At 39.9% G+C, this 12,708-nt stretch overlaps 1 protein-coding gene across 2 annotated transcripts in view; it reads left to right on the forward strand.

Annotated features, from left to right (window-relative positions):
- Window positions 1-12,708, forward strand: part of Tbl1xr1 (TBL1X receptor 1) — a 61,680-nt gene that overhangs the window by 18,122 nt on the left and 30,850 nt on the right. Inside the window, exon 1 of one of the 2 annotated variants that reach the window (XM_036191281.1) lies at window positions 7,912-8,114. The exons of the other annotated variant lie outside the window; for it this stretch is intronic. The gene's annotated coding sequence lies outside the window, so the exon portion shown is untranslated. Of the gene's footprint in view, window positions 1-7,911; window positions 8,115-12,708 lie in introns of those variants that run through there. 2 annotated transcript variants of the gene reach the window in all.

The following is a 12,708-nucleotide window of genomic DNA, read 5'->3' on the forward strand; positions in this document are numbered from 1 at the left end:
TTTCTGACTAGGATGTCTCTTTTTAACCAGAATTCAAATAAGGACTACTACTTGCTTTTCATGCCTGAATTTTTATTGGTTTTACTTTTAAATTTTCATTAGATACTGAAGATCAAAGCCAGACCTTGCACATGCTAGGGTGGCCATCTGCAAGGTTGCTAAAACTTTTCAAATCCCTTCCACTTACCAATAAAAAAATTGATTCATTTCTACCGTGATATTCCCAAATATCTTTACCTGATCTTATCCAAAAGGCTAAGATGCAGTTAAGTGATTGTGTCTGCAGTGTTGTTTAACATATTGCACTACTTTTGACATTTCTGGAAAGTGGTGATTAGAGAATTGATTTCTGCCACTTCGTATTCTTTGAGCGTAGGTGGTGTCTTTACAGTAGACTAACATGGTATAGTCCTGGTTACATTCCTTTCAGTGGTACTGATACTGACCAGCCAGTATGATATTGTCACTGGGTGTCCTGAACACTGCCTTCTCATAATTCATGTAGAAATCTAGTCTCAATGTCTTATACTGAGGTGTGAGTTCTTGAGGAAGTGGTCCACGTGGCTTGCATATGGCCTTCTCTGATATCCTTAGTGTTACCTTTCCCTCTATTCCTTCTCTACACTACCCTCCCGTTGCTTTGGCCACTTAAGCCTCCCTCTCCATTGTTTTCCTTTCCCCTCATATCACCAGTACTTGCAGAATCCAGGAAACTAGAAAGGGGCCATTGCTGGGGAGGGAGCAGAAAGATCCCAAGGGAGGAGGCTCGTAGAACGTGGGTAATGTGCAGGATAATCTGGCAGGCTCTACTTTACTGCTGTGTACTCTGCAAACAGAAGTAGCTTACAGAGTACAGTGTTGTACCATGAAGAGATGAAATCTTCAGTATTTTTTTTCTTATTGAGACATTTCCATTATTACAAATTTAACCTGATTTTTTTTGTTTATCTGTTTTTTTATTTAATTCAAATTAGTAGTAGGCTTGAGGGTAATTTATGTTGTTGAATGGCAGTGGAGGGTTTTAGTTGCTGAACAAGAACCACTAGGATGAAGGCTCAGTCTGCTCAGGTGGGGAATCATACCTTATAACCATTGGGCGTAGTTCTTTTGAACTTGGAAATCTGATCTAAATCCTGTCATACTAAGCTTATTGATTAGTTGGGAAATTGAAAGTTTAAAAAAAGTCCTTTTAATACCTCCCCCCCACACACACACCCATTCCTTCAGGACTATGAGTGACATCTTATTGGGAACAGAATCTTTGGAGTTGTACTCAGCTCAAACTGAGTCATCAGAGCAAGCTTGCTTTAGTGTGTCAGATAGAGTTTTGATAAAACCAGCAAACTTTGGGCAGACACATAGAGAAGAGTGGATGCTGGCCACATGAAGATCAGAGAAGGAAGCTCTGCTGCTCTGAGCTGAGAGAAACATCTGGATGACTACAATGACTCCTGAGAGGCCTACCATTGTGCTGAGTTTTGAGCTGTAGTCACTAAGCTGTGAGGTGAGTTCTGTCTACTTGGTTCTGGCCACTCAGAAGCTACAGCTAAAGGATGTGAACTTGAGTACTTCGGGCTTGAAGGTCTGCTTCTCTTAAGTCATCCTGTTTACAGTGATAAGGATGTTTTTATGGGGTAAATTATAGGTACCCACACATACTGTTTGTGTGCTCTGTTCTTAGAATACTGCTAGGGTTCTGGAGAGTTGGGGAGGAGGTAGAGGGTTTATTTACTGGACCAATCTCAATACTGGAAGTTGGTGGGTTAGTAGGTTGGATGGAGGTGGGAGGGCTCGGCTTACAGTTCTTTTTTTTTTGAGGCTTCTCCGTGGTCTATGGTAAATAGCGTATGCATAGGGATCTGGGGGGAAAAAAGAACGCCCTGTCAGCTTATGTTTGAGCATTTTCTAATTCATCCACAGTTTTCATGTAGTTACCACCAACAGTGTATATGTTTAGACTCTGTTTTTGACCTTGTTAGACACTTATGGTAAGCGGGGGAAGGAAGTTTGGGATCAATTCAGTTTATTAACAGGTAAAATCAGTGAAGTATTCTCATGATACAGAACGAAGCTGCCACAATGCTGCTGATCCAGCTGCTGCAGCCTCTTCATTCTCAAGGGAGATGGGGACCAGACTGCCAGCCATGCTTCTCAGTGGTTCTCTGCCAGCTCCATACCATCTAAGAGAGAGCAAGTGTCTCCTTCCCTGGCTTCTTACTGGGACTCATCTCTCCAGAGAAAACGACACCCATTGGGCCAAGCCACTAATTATAATTGGCTAGCGGGCCAGCATCAATAATTCCTATAACATTTCTCCATTTTTTTTAATTAAGAAGGAAGGTTCTAATCCTAATATAATAAAATTATATACAATAAATTATCAAGTATTTGTCCAGGAGGAAGGAAAGGTAATAACCTTAAAAAAAAAAAAACAAAAAAAAAAACTACATATAACAAGAATAATTATCAAGTCAGTGAAGACTCTTAAGTTTTGTTTCTAATATGTTTTTAGCTAAGATTTGGGATGACTGTAACTGTAACTATCTAGTCTTTAATCTCATAAAAGACCTGAGAAGGAAAACAATATTACCAGAGTAGACAGGAAGTACAAGCAAGCAACTTCCAAAAAATGTAAGGAATGACAGAAACAGAAACTGGCCCCGGAACAGTTACCCACGGTTCTTCTGCAGCGTCCGTCCGTCTTTGGCCTACAGGCCTCTGGCATCAATCTTTGGCCTATAGGCCCGGGATAGCTGACAGAATTTTCAGAAACAGGAAAATTTGAAGGACTATCCTACCCTGTCTTGGCAAAGTTTGGCAGTCACGTGTGTGTGTGCGTGTGTGCGTGTGTGTGTGTGTGTGTGTGCGCGTGTGTGTGTATGAGTGTGTGCGTGCACGCATGTGTGTGCGTGTGTGTGTATTGTGTGTGTGTGCGCGCGCGTGTGTGCGTGTGCATTGCGTGTGTGTGCGCGCGTGTGCGTGCGTGCGTGTGTGTGCGCGTGTGTTCATTTTCTGCTCATATAAAAAGGGAATTTCAGCATTAGTAAAAGGTACTACAATTTCTGCTGGGTCCATTCCTGTCAGTTGACAAAGTCTTAATTTTCCTTTTAGAATCAACTCAGAAGCCTTGTCCACATATGTCTTTAATTTTGCCCTCTGTTTATGTGGTTAAAATATCCTCTAAGATAAATTCTTCCTTCTGAATTAAAAATCCCTATAAGGGATCTGTAGAGGGTAAAATAACCAGAATGCAGTCAAGCTCTGGATCTAAGTGATCCACACGTGCATCCTGTAATTTCTTTTCCATCAAAGCCAATTTTCTCTCAGCATCAGGTGATAATTCATTTGGGCTATTTAAGTCCTTGTCAGCTTTTAAGATTTGAAACAAATTACTCCAGTAGTGGACAGTAGATAGGTAGTGTCTCCCAGCAATTTTTGAAAGTCATTAAGAGTCTGCAGGGATCTCTCCTGACTTGTACCTTTTGGGGTTTAAGTTTTGTGTAAACCTATTTTATATTTTAAGTAATTAATAAAATCTCCTCTTTGTATTTTTTCAGGAGCAATTTGTAATCCCAAGCAAGGCAAATCTTTCTTTACTTCTTCCAACATTTTTTTCTAAAGTATCTACATTTGAATCAGCTAATAAGATATTGTCCATATAATGATGAATTATAGATTGAGGAAACTGTATACAGATTATTCACAATAGCTGTTGTACAAAATATTTGCATAGGGCAGGGCTATTTAACATCCCTTTTGGGATACTCTTCTATTGATGTCTTTTAACAGGCTGAGAATTATAAGTAGGCACCTTGAAGGCAAATTTTTCTCTATCCTTTTCTTATATTGAAGGTATATTGAAGAAACAGTCTTTTAAATCAATCACTATAACAGAGAAGGCAGGGATTCCAGGCTGTAGGGAGCCCATTGGCTGAATTACTTTACTTGTGGCTCTGAAATCCATCAGCATTCTCCGTTTTCCAGATTTCTTTTTAATAACAAATATAGGATAAGTCCAAGGACTGATTGATTCTTCAATTTTTTTGCTGTTCCTGTAGCAGCTGTTCTCAGACCTGTAATTTTTCTGATGTCAAAGACCATTGGTCCACCCAGACAGGTTTGTCAGTTAACCATTTTAAAGATAGATTGTTGGTACCTATGAAAGATCAACAGCTGTTGTGTCCTTTTCTTGTACAGCCTGAATGGTTGGTGACTGTTCTTTATAATACCTTTTGATATTTTTCCCAGAAAAGTGTGTTGGTTTATGGTCTGTTTCTGAGATTGGAGGAATGTTAATCTGGGTATTCCTTTGTTGTAACAAACCACAGCCTCATAAATTCATTACTATGTTAGCCATATATTGCTTCAATTTTCCTCTCTGTCCTTCTGGCCCTATACATTGAACCCATTTTGTGTTTTGTTTTATTTGAGATAAGGTTCCAATCCCTAAAAGCTGAACATCAGTCTCCTGAAGAAGCTAGTTTGGATGCCATGGTTCTGGTGCAATCATAGGTACATCTGCTCCTGTGTCTAAAAGACCTTCAATTATAATGTCATTTATTTATACTCTTACCTTTGGTCTTTGATCATTTATTGAAATTTGCCAAAATATTTGTTTTATGGTTTCTCCTGAATGTTTTGTTTTTATCTTGTAAAACCATTTTCTCATCCTGATAAGTATGGCGTTTTACCATAGGCACTAGGTCCTTTAATTGCTCTGGGGAGGAGTTTCCCCCATGGTGACAGGGATGACTGAACCAAGTTCAACATGGGGGCTGTGAGAGAACCCTCAAGGCTCTTTCTGATGGTAAGGGTTGTGCTGCCAGTCCCTTGTTGATCTGCGTTCTTTGGTCCCGTGTTGGCCTTTGCTGCATCTTCTGAATAATCTAGAAGGTTAGGGCCTTCATTTCAGGTTATCTCAAGAAGAAATGTTTCTAGGAACACCCTGCCTACAATTTCTTTTTAAGATGACATTGTTTACCACAATTAAAACATTTTAACATTTTGATTTTTCCTTAAGCCTTTGGAAATCACCTCTCCTACCCAAAGCATCGTCATAGTAAAGAGACTCAATATTGACTCTGTGTTGGATCCATTCTTTTTTGGGTGCTAATCTGATAGTTAAAGACCCAGTTATCCTTCCGCATTGTAAATTAGCGCTTTCAAAAGCCGAAGTTTGAATTAGTACTCATCTAACTTCTGGATCTGATATATCATTCTTTTTACAGCTGATGTCAATCTTTGTAAAAATTCAGTGAAGGATTCTTTGGGCTTTGTATAACTTTAGTATACGGTTCAGACCGCTTTCCTGATTCTTAAATCTTGTCCCAAGCATTTAAGGCTGCTGTAAGGTGTAGGGACAAGGTATGTTCATCATCTATGTCAGCATAAAAGCCCTCACCAAGGATTTGATCTTGGGAAATCTCAAAACCTGTAACCTTACCTTGCTGCTCAAGGACCTTAAGTCCTTCTCTCAACCAGCTGTTCCATTCTGACTGACAACCATATTCCAATACTTCTGCATCTAATTGTGTCCGGTCCTTTGGAGTGATTTTTGTTCTGAGAGCACCTTGTATTCAACATCTGCCTCACATATGCTGAATGCATACCATAGGAAACTGTTGCTTCCTTAATATTCTTTAAGTCTAACATTTACACAGGATCCCATTTATATCCTTTGGGATACTTGTCATCTGGTGGTCTTTCATAAATAGTAATGGGATAACTCATTGTTGGTGTTTTAACAACCTTAGGCTGCTCTTTAATTCCGTAAGGTAATGATGGTTTTGCTTCTCCTGAATTCTTGTGTGTCTGAACACTTTTCTTTCCAATTTTAATAAATTTTTCTAAGGCTTCTAATTTGCCAGTAGTAGTTTCTTTTAAGGCTTGTGTATCTTGATTAGTAAGCTGTTCTACAGCTCACATATTATCAGTCACTTATTTGTTCTCTTCATTTATAAATAATTCTAATGACTTCATCTTATCAATAAGAGCTGTCTTATCCTTCTTAGTAACTGTTTGTAAGGCTTACATTTTATCAGCCATTTTCTTGTTTTGTTCATTGGTAAATACCTCTCAGGCCTTTATCTTACTAGTCAAAGCTGTCCTCTTTACCTTAGTAATTATGTAAGGCTTGCATATCATGTTCCATGGCCTGTATCCTTTCAGTCAATTTCGTGTGTGTGTGTGTGTGTGTGTGTGTGTGTATGTGTATGTGTATGTTTTAAGAATAAATATGAATTGCCAGACTAAAAACCATTATGACCGAAATCGTACTGATCCTAGCTAGGTTGCTTATCTCATCAGGACTTTTCTAGCAGTCCATCCATAGTAGCAGTGAGCAGGGTCCTAATTTTCTGCATTGTGGTATTTGCAGTCCTTGGCCTGGGAAAGGTTTTGTGATTGACCTTTCCCCCTATTATTTTTAGCTTCCCTCCCTTCCTTTCACCTTCCCAGATAATTGTTGTAGATGTAGTATTCATATTTGACCAGCATGGAGCAGTTCCCCGACCAAAGCAGGTCAGGCTCTACATGCTGAGTGGATGCTCAGGATTTTATTTTTACTGAAATGTGATTTTATTTGTATATTAATAAAGTTGCCTTGGGGTCAGAGCAAGCCAGAGCAGAAGCTGGGCGGTGGTGTTGTAGTTAGAGTTTTCCTGCCTGGCCCAGTCAATCTCTCTCACCCTCCAGTCCCACAGTCACTCAGACCCAACCAAGAAAGCACACAGAAACTTACATTGTTTAGAAACTGTATGGCCGTGGCAGGCTTCTTGTTATCTGCTTCTTCTATCTTAAATTAACCCATTTCTGTTAGTCTATACTTTGTCACATGGCTCGTGGCTTACCAGTGTCTTTACATGTTGCTTTTCATGGCGGCGGCTGGCGGTGTCTCTCTCCAGCCTTCTACTTCCCAGAATCCTCTTCTCTCTTGTCCCGCCTATACTTCCTGCCTGGCCACTGGCCAATCAGAACTTTATTTACACAGAGCGATATCCACAGCAGTGGTGCATGCCTTTAATCCCAGCACTTGGGAGGCAGAGCTAGGTGGATCTCTGTGTGTTCAAGGATACAGCCAACATGGAGACACATGCCTTTAATCTCAATACCAACCATAGAAGATGAGGAGGTCATGTGGCTGGGTTTACAACCAATGAGAAGGCAGAACAAAAAGTCTATAAAAAAGACAGGACACAGAAGTAGGCCTCTTGCAGAGAGGAAAGACAGAGCAGCAGTGAAGGGTAAAGTTTTCAGCTCTCAGCTATTGCTCTGACCTCTTGGCTTTTAACTCTGCAATTGGCTCTGTGTTTCTTATTTAACAAGACTGTTACATTTACACCTCTCAGTAGAGCCAGTTCAGGAAAACACTGTGTGTAGGCGCCCAGTCTGGGGAGCAGACAGGCCTCCAGGCAGTGGGGAGGAGAAATGCAAGGTGGGAGATTTGGTTGCCTCCAGAGCAGACTAGGAACGTTCCTGGGTGTATTGGCTAAAATTGCCCAGGTGGATTCTGCTACATGTGGCCAGGCAGCTCTGCATCCCGGAACAGGGATTTTAAAAGCCAGGGGTTGGAGCCAGTAGGTAGTGGCACACGCCTTTAATCCCTGCACTCAGGAGGCAGAGGCAGGTGGATCTCTGTGAGTTCAAGGCCAGTCTGGTCTGCAGAGTGAGTTCTAAGTTCTAGGGCAGGCTCCAAAGCTACACAGAGAAACCCTGTCTCGAAGAAAACAACAACAGCCAGGGGGTGGGCATGCTGCATGCATGCGTGCCCTGAGGTGGCATGGTCAGACTGCCACGTCAGTGCCAGGTCAAAAGGGAAGGCAGTCTGTGATCAAGTCAGAGTTTATTAACAGGTAAAATCAATACAATACACTTAAAATACAGAACGAAGCTGCCATGACTCTGCTGATCCAGCTGCCGCCGCCTCTTTGTTCCCGAAGGAGAAGGTGACCAAACTGCCAGCCACGCTTCTCAGTTGTTCACTGACACCACACCGTCTGAGAGAGAGCAAGTCCCCAACCCCCTTCTCTTCCGGTCACGTCTCTCCAGAGAAGACCGTGCACAGTGGGCCAAGCCACTCCTTACAATTGGCTAGCAAGCTGCTGTCAATAATTCCGGTAACACTTACACCTCTGTTTTCTTGACCCCTTTGCTGACATTTTTAGAGTATAAAATGGCACATATGATTGTACCACCTGTAACTTGTTAAACTGCCTGAAAAGAATTTTAAAATTGTTGCTCAGCTGGTACCTTTCTCTTTATTTCTGTGCCTCTGTCCGGTGTGGTATATGGTAAATGTGATTCTGCAGTGCCTGTGTCTTGTTCTCTCTCTCTCTCTCTCTCTCTCTCTCTCTCTCTCTCTCTCTCTCTCTGTGTGTGTGTGTGTGTGTGTGTGTGTGTGTGTGTGTGTGTGTGTGTGTGTCTAGGTACACACACACTCACACACATCCTAAAGAAGAAAGCTACAGTCCTTTGTAGCCTTGAACATGATCTTTTGGGGAACAAAAGCCCATGGGAGAGAGCGCCATGCTGCTGTTTCTTTTTTCTAATTTGTGCCCTTCCTTTGACTTTAATTCTTGTCAGTTAGCACATAGAATACTAGTTTTCAGTGACATCATTGTGAACTTGTCATTGTGATTTGTTCCTATTTTCTCCTCAGTTGTTTTCCCTGCTACTAAGAAAAAATATTTCAAAATTAATTAATTTATTTATTTATTTGGAGGCAGGGTCTCTATATACCCCTGGCTGTCCTGGAACTCACTATGTAGACCAAGCTGGCTTTGAACTCATAGAAATCAGCCTGCCTCTGCCACCTTATTGCTGGGATTAAAGGCTGTGTCACCATGACTGACCTCAATTCATTTTTATTTTACATTTATGAATGTCTTGCTTGAATGTTTGTTTGTGCACCGTGAACATGCCTGCTACCTGAGGAGTCCAGAGGAGGGACTGGCTTCATGGGTGTTTGTAAGCTGCCCCCCCCCCCCCCCCAGTAACAGCAAAAAGTGTTTTAAACTACTGAGCCATCTCTCTCACCTCCCTCTTTGTTTTTTTAAATGTGAATGAGTCTCTGTATTAGCACAGAACAATGGCAAGTATATAATGTACAACTTAGTAAAATATTGTGGAGTACATGATTTAAAACACTCATTTTCAGTATTCTCAATTTTATGAATGTCTGTCGAGAACTCCATATACAGAAGTGTAGTCTCAGAAATATTATTATTACTTCTAATGATTCAGTTAAATGCCATATAATTAATAAAAACTAGATACTGTTACTTATGATTTTTAAGTTAGTATCCATTCTATTATTAAGTACATTGGAGGCACCTAATGCATATTCTCACATGAGCATAAATGAAAGATTTAGGTCAGGTTAAAATCTAAACAATTCTTGTGCCCTAATGAGGTAGTTTTCCTTCTCCCCAGAAAACTGACTGTGGCAGAGATGATAACTGGAATGGAGGAAGGAATGGAAGTTTATACCAGCAATCCTTAAGTGTCCACATTTTTAAAATAGAGCCTTTTGCTCTATTTTAAAAATGTGGGTTATATGTAGTATTGGTATTTCCTGTATCAGATTCTAAAAGTGTAAAAGTATGTAATTCACATTTTAACAAAACTCCATGCAAACATAGTAACACAAATCATGTGTTTTATGAAATAAAAGTGTTTTCCAAGAAAAGTATTTAGATCGACATTGTTTTATGTTTTTGCAAATCCTCTAATCTCTGGATTGATGCACAGCTGGGTATTCACATCTGTTCTAGATTCGGGTATGAAGATGTGTTGCAGCAGTTGAAACATATGGGGAGCCTGGCTGTGCAAAGAGAGCTGGAAAGTCTCCAAATTAAAATCAGAATTTATTTTTAGAATAAATTTGATAGTCTTCTTTATTACTAGCCTGAACCTCAGCAAATGAACAGTTCTTTTTAAGGGTTCACTGTGACACCAGCTCTGAAATTATATCAGTGAAATTTGTATATATGTTTTGATTTTGTTGTTATTATTTTTAATTATTTGTGTGGGGGAGATATGTTCCTGAAGAGGCCAGAGCACTTGATCATCTGGAGTTTCTCCCCTATCCAGGGCTGGGTGCTTTGGAAGAGTGCTCTGGACTGCTGAGCTCTCTGCCCCCTTTTGTAGTGATTTCATGTTTAAATATACCAGCCTTTCTCAACCCCCCCCCCCTTTTTTTTTTTTTACTTCTTCCAAGACAGGGTCTCACTATGTAGCCCTGGCTTGCCTAGAACTTGCTGTGTAGATCAGGATGGCCTCAAATTCACAGCGATCCACCTGCCTCTGCTTTTTAAGTGCTGAATTAATAATGCATACCACCATACCTGGCTCTTTCTCAAACTTTTTAATATACACTCTATTCATGCATAATTTTGTAAATTTTGTACTGCCCATTTGAAAAAGATTAAGTTAAGAAAACCTTTCATAAGCCTGTGATACAATATCGAAATATCAGAGCCATTAATTCACCACTTTACTCACTAAGATTAGGAACTGGGCCACTAGCAAACTTATGACAGTGTTTCCAAAATCGTAAACTTTTCATTTAAAAGCTTCAGTTTAATCTTTGACAACAAATCATTAATATTTTCTTAGGAATAAGAGTTTACCTCATTCATTTTGTGAGAAATGTCTGTGGGATGCCACTTGAAGCCATTCTGTTTTTTGAAGTGTAAACTAATGAGGGTACAGCCAAATCAGCCCCAGAAGCAAAGGTCTAAGTGAGCTTGGTGTTTTGTTAACTAGGATATTAAAAGTCATACTGGTGTTAAGATATTAATAAAATTAATTCTTCAGAGAGACCTTTGCATTTGGTTTTGTGGTCATGCATAGTGATGGAAAATTCATAATACATGTTCCTACCTGTGAGGTGGAAAGCTCATCTTTGCTAGGTAATGTCCATGCAAATGTCACCTCCTCGGTGAAAAAAAGTAACATTGTATGAAAGAAAGTTTGTCCCCAGGATGCTGTAAAATTCTGTAGCTCTCATCTTGACACCCAGTACTACACTGATCGCATTTTGCCATGCACACACTGTTTTTTTATCCTTGACTTAAAGTTGTGAGTGCCTCCACAGCCATAACAGTGAGGCATTTGCTGTGCAATGGTGAGGATATGTCTCCAACAGCTAGAGATAGTGTAACTTCCTTGGCAGGATACTACAAGGGCTGAACCCTGTCTGGCCTCGGAGTAGATTTTTGTTTTTTGTGTTTGCTTTGGTTCTTCTGTGAGCTTGTGTGTCTGTCTGTCTGCTGGTGTTTAGAGCAGACAACCCTGGAGGAAGTGCTGTCACCTTCGTTGCTCTTCCCCACTGTCCGGGGTCTCTTTATTGTCCCGTAACACTAAATGCAGCTTCGTCCTCTTCATTGGACTTTAACCGGCTCCCATTGTCTGTTAGAGTCAGTGCTGATTCCTTCTTTACATTTTCTTCTTCTTGAAGCACCACACTAGACACTTGGCCTCTGTCTGTCACCTATTTGCTACCAGGACCATCTGGTACAAATTTTCACTCTTGGTTTTCACAATAATTTTAAGTACAACAATGTGTGAGCACTTTTCTCACCTTAAGGTTCAGTAGTCTTGGTTTTGCTTACTTGCCTCCTTATTCTGGAAATGCTTTCAAAACATGGTTATAATTTTGGTTTGGCCAGCATGATTTTCTCTACCCTTCCTGTAGTACCTGAGTTAAGAGCATAGTGCTTACCTGTTCTGTTGGTTGACCAGTCTTTGGAGAATGTGGGCTGTTTCATAAGCCTGAAGCTGCCACAGTAGACTGGATTGGTTTAATTTGAAGTGGTTGTGCTAGCTTCCTATGCCCATGAGCTTTTCATGCCACTCCTGGTTTGACTTCCCACACTGGACTTTCTCACATTCTTTCTCAGCAAGAAAATGGTTTGTTTAGCTTGAATCCTGTAGGTGGTTTCCACCAGATCATTGAGAAATGTATCATGTGACCTGCTTTGTCTACCGGATTTCATCTCACCCTTCAGTGTCCCCATCTATGTGTTTGAACTAGAGTTTACTAAGTAATTCAACACTCAATAAGTTCCAGTATACTCTCCATTTTAAAGGGATTTTAGATTCTTCTGTAAATACTTTTTTTTTTTTTTTTGTATGGTTTGGAAGTTAGAGACAACATCTGAACTAAAAAGTAGTTCACTACAGGTCTTCTCAATAGGAGAATAGTTATTGTTAATTGATGAAGTTGACTCTTATAAATTCTGATTGTTAAATTCTGCTAGATAGATTGCTAAGACCTTTTGAAATGGCTTATTTGGGATCCAATCTAGTATTTGCTAGTATAAAACAATGCTGACTATCTTAACACTAAATTAACTATAAATACAAAAAGAAAGTACCCCTTTGTGTAAGTGAACATCTTGGCAAGTGTACTCTTTGAAGACTAACCTTAAGATGATTGTATGTGAGATGAAGATGGTGACTTCCATCTATATGACTGTTTTCTCTTCTGTTTTTTCTGCTTTTACTCTTTGATCTGCATTGTTTCTGTTACATGTGAAGGTATTGTAGGCTATCTACACTAGAGTATTATATTTAAAGTATTAATTATGCCTTGTAAAAAGTATGAGATGTAGATCCAATGACTTTATTTTAAAGGATTTCTTTTTTCCATTTTAGTGTGCATTTCATGGAATGAATCTTACAATGGAAAATACAGTTTAAATAGCA

The sequence above is a fragment of the Onychomys torridus genome, chromosome 6, assembly GCF_903995425.1.
Source record: "Onychomys torridus chromosome 6, mOncTor1.1, whole genome shotgun sequence".
NCBI classification, from domain to species: Eukaryota; Metazoa; Chordata; class Mammalia; order Rodentia; family Cricetidae; genus Onychomys; species Onychomys torridus.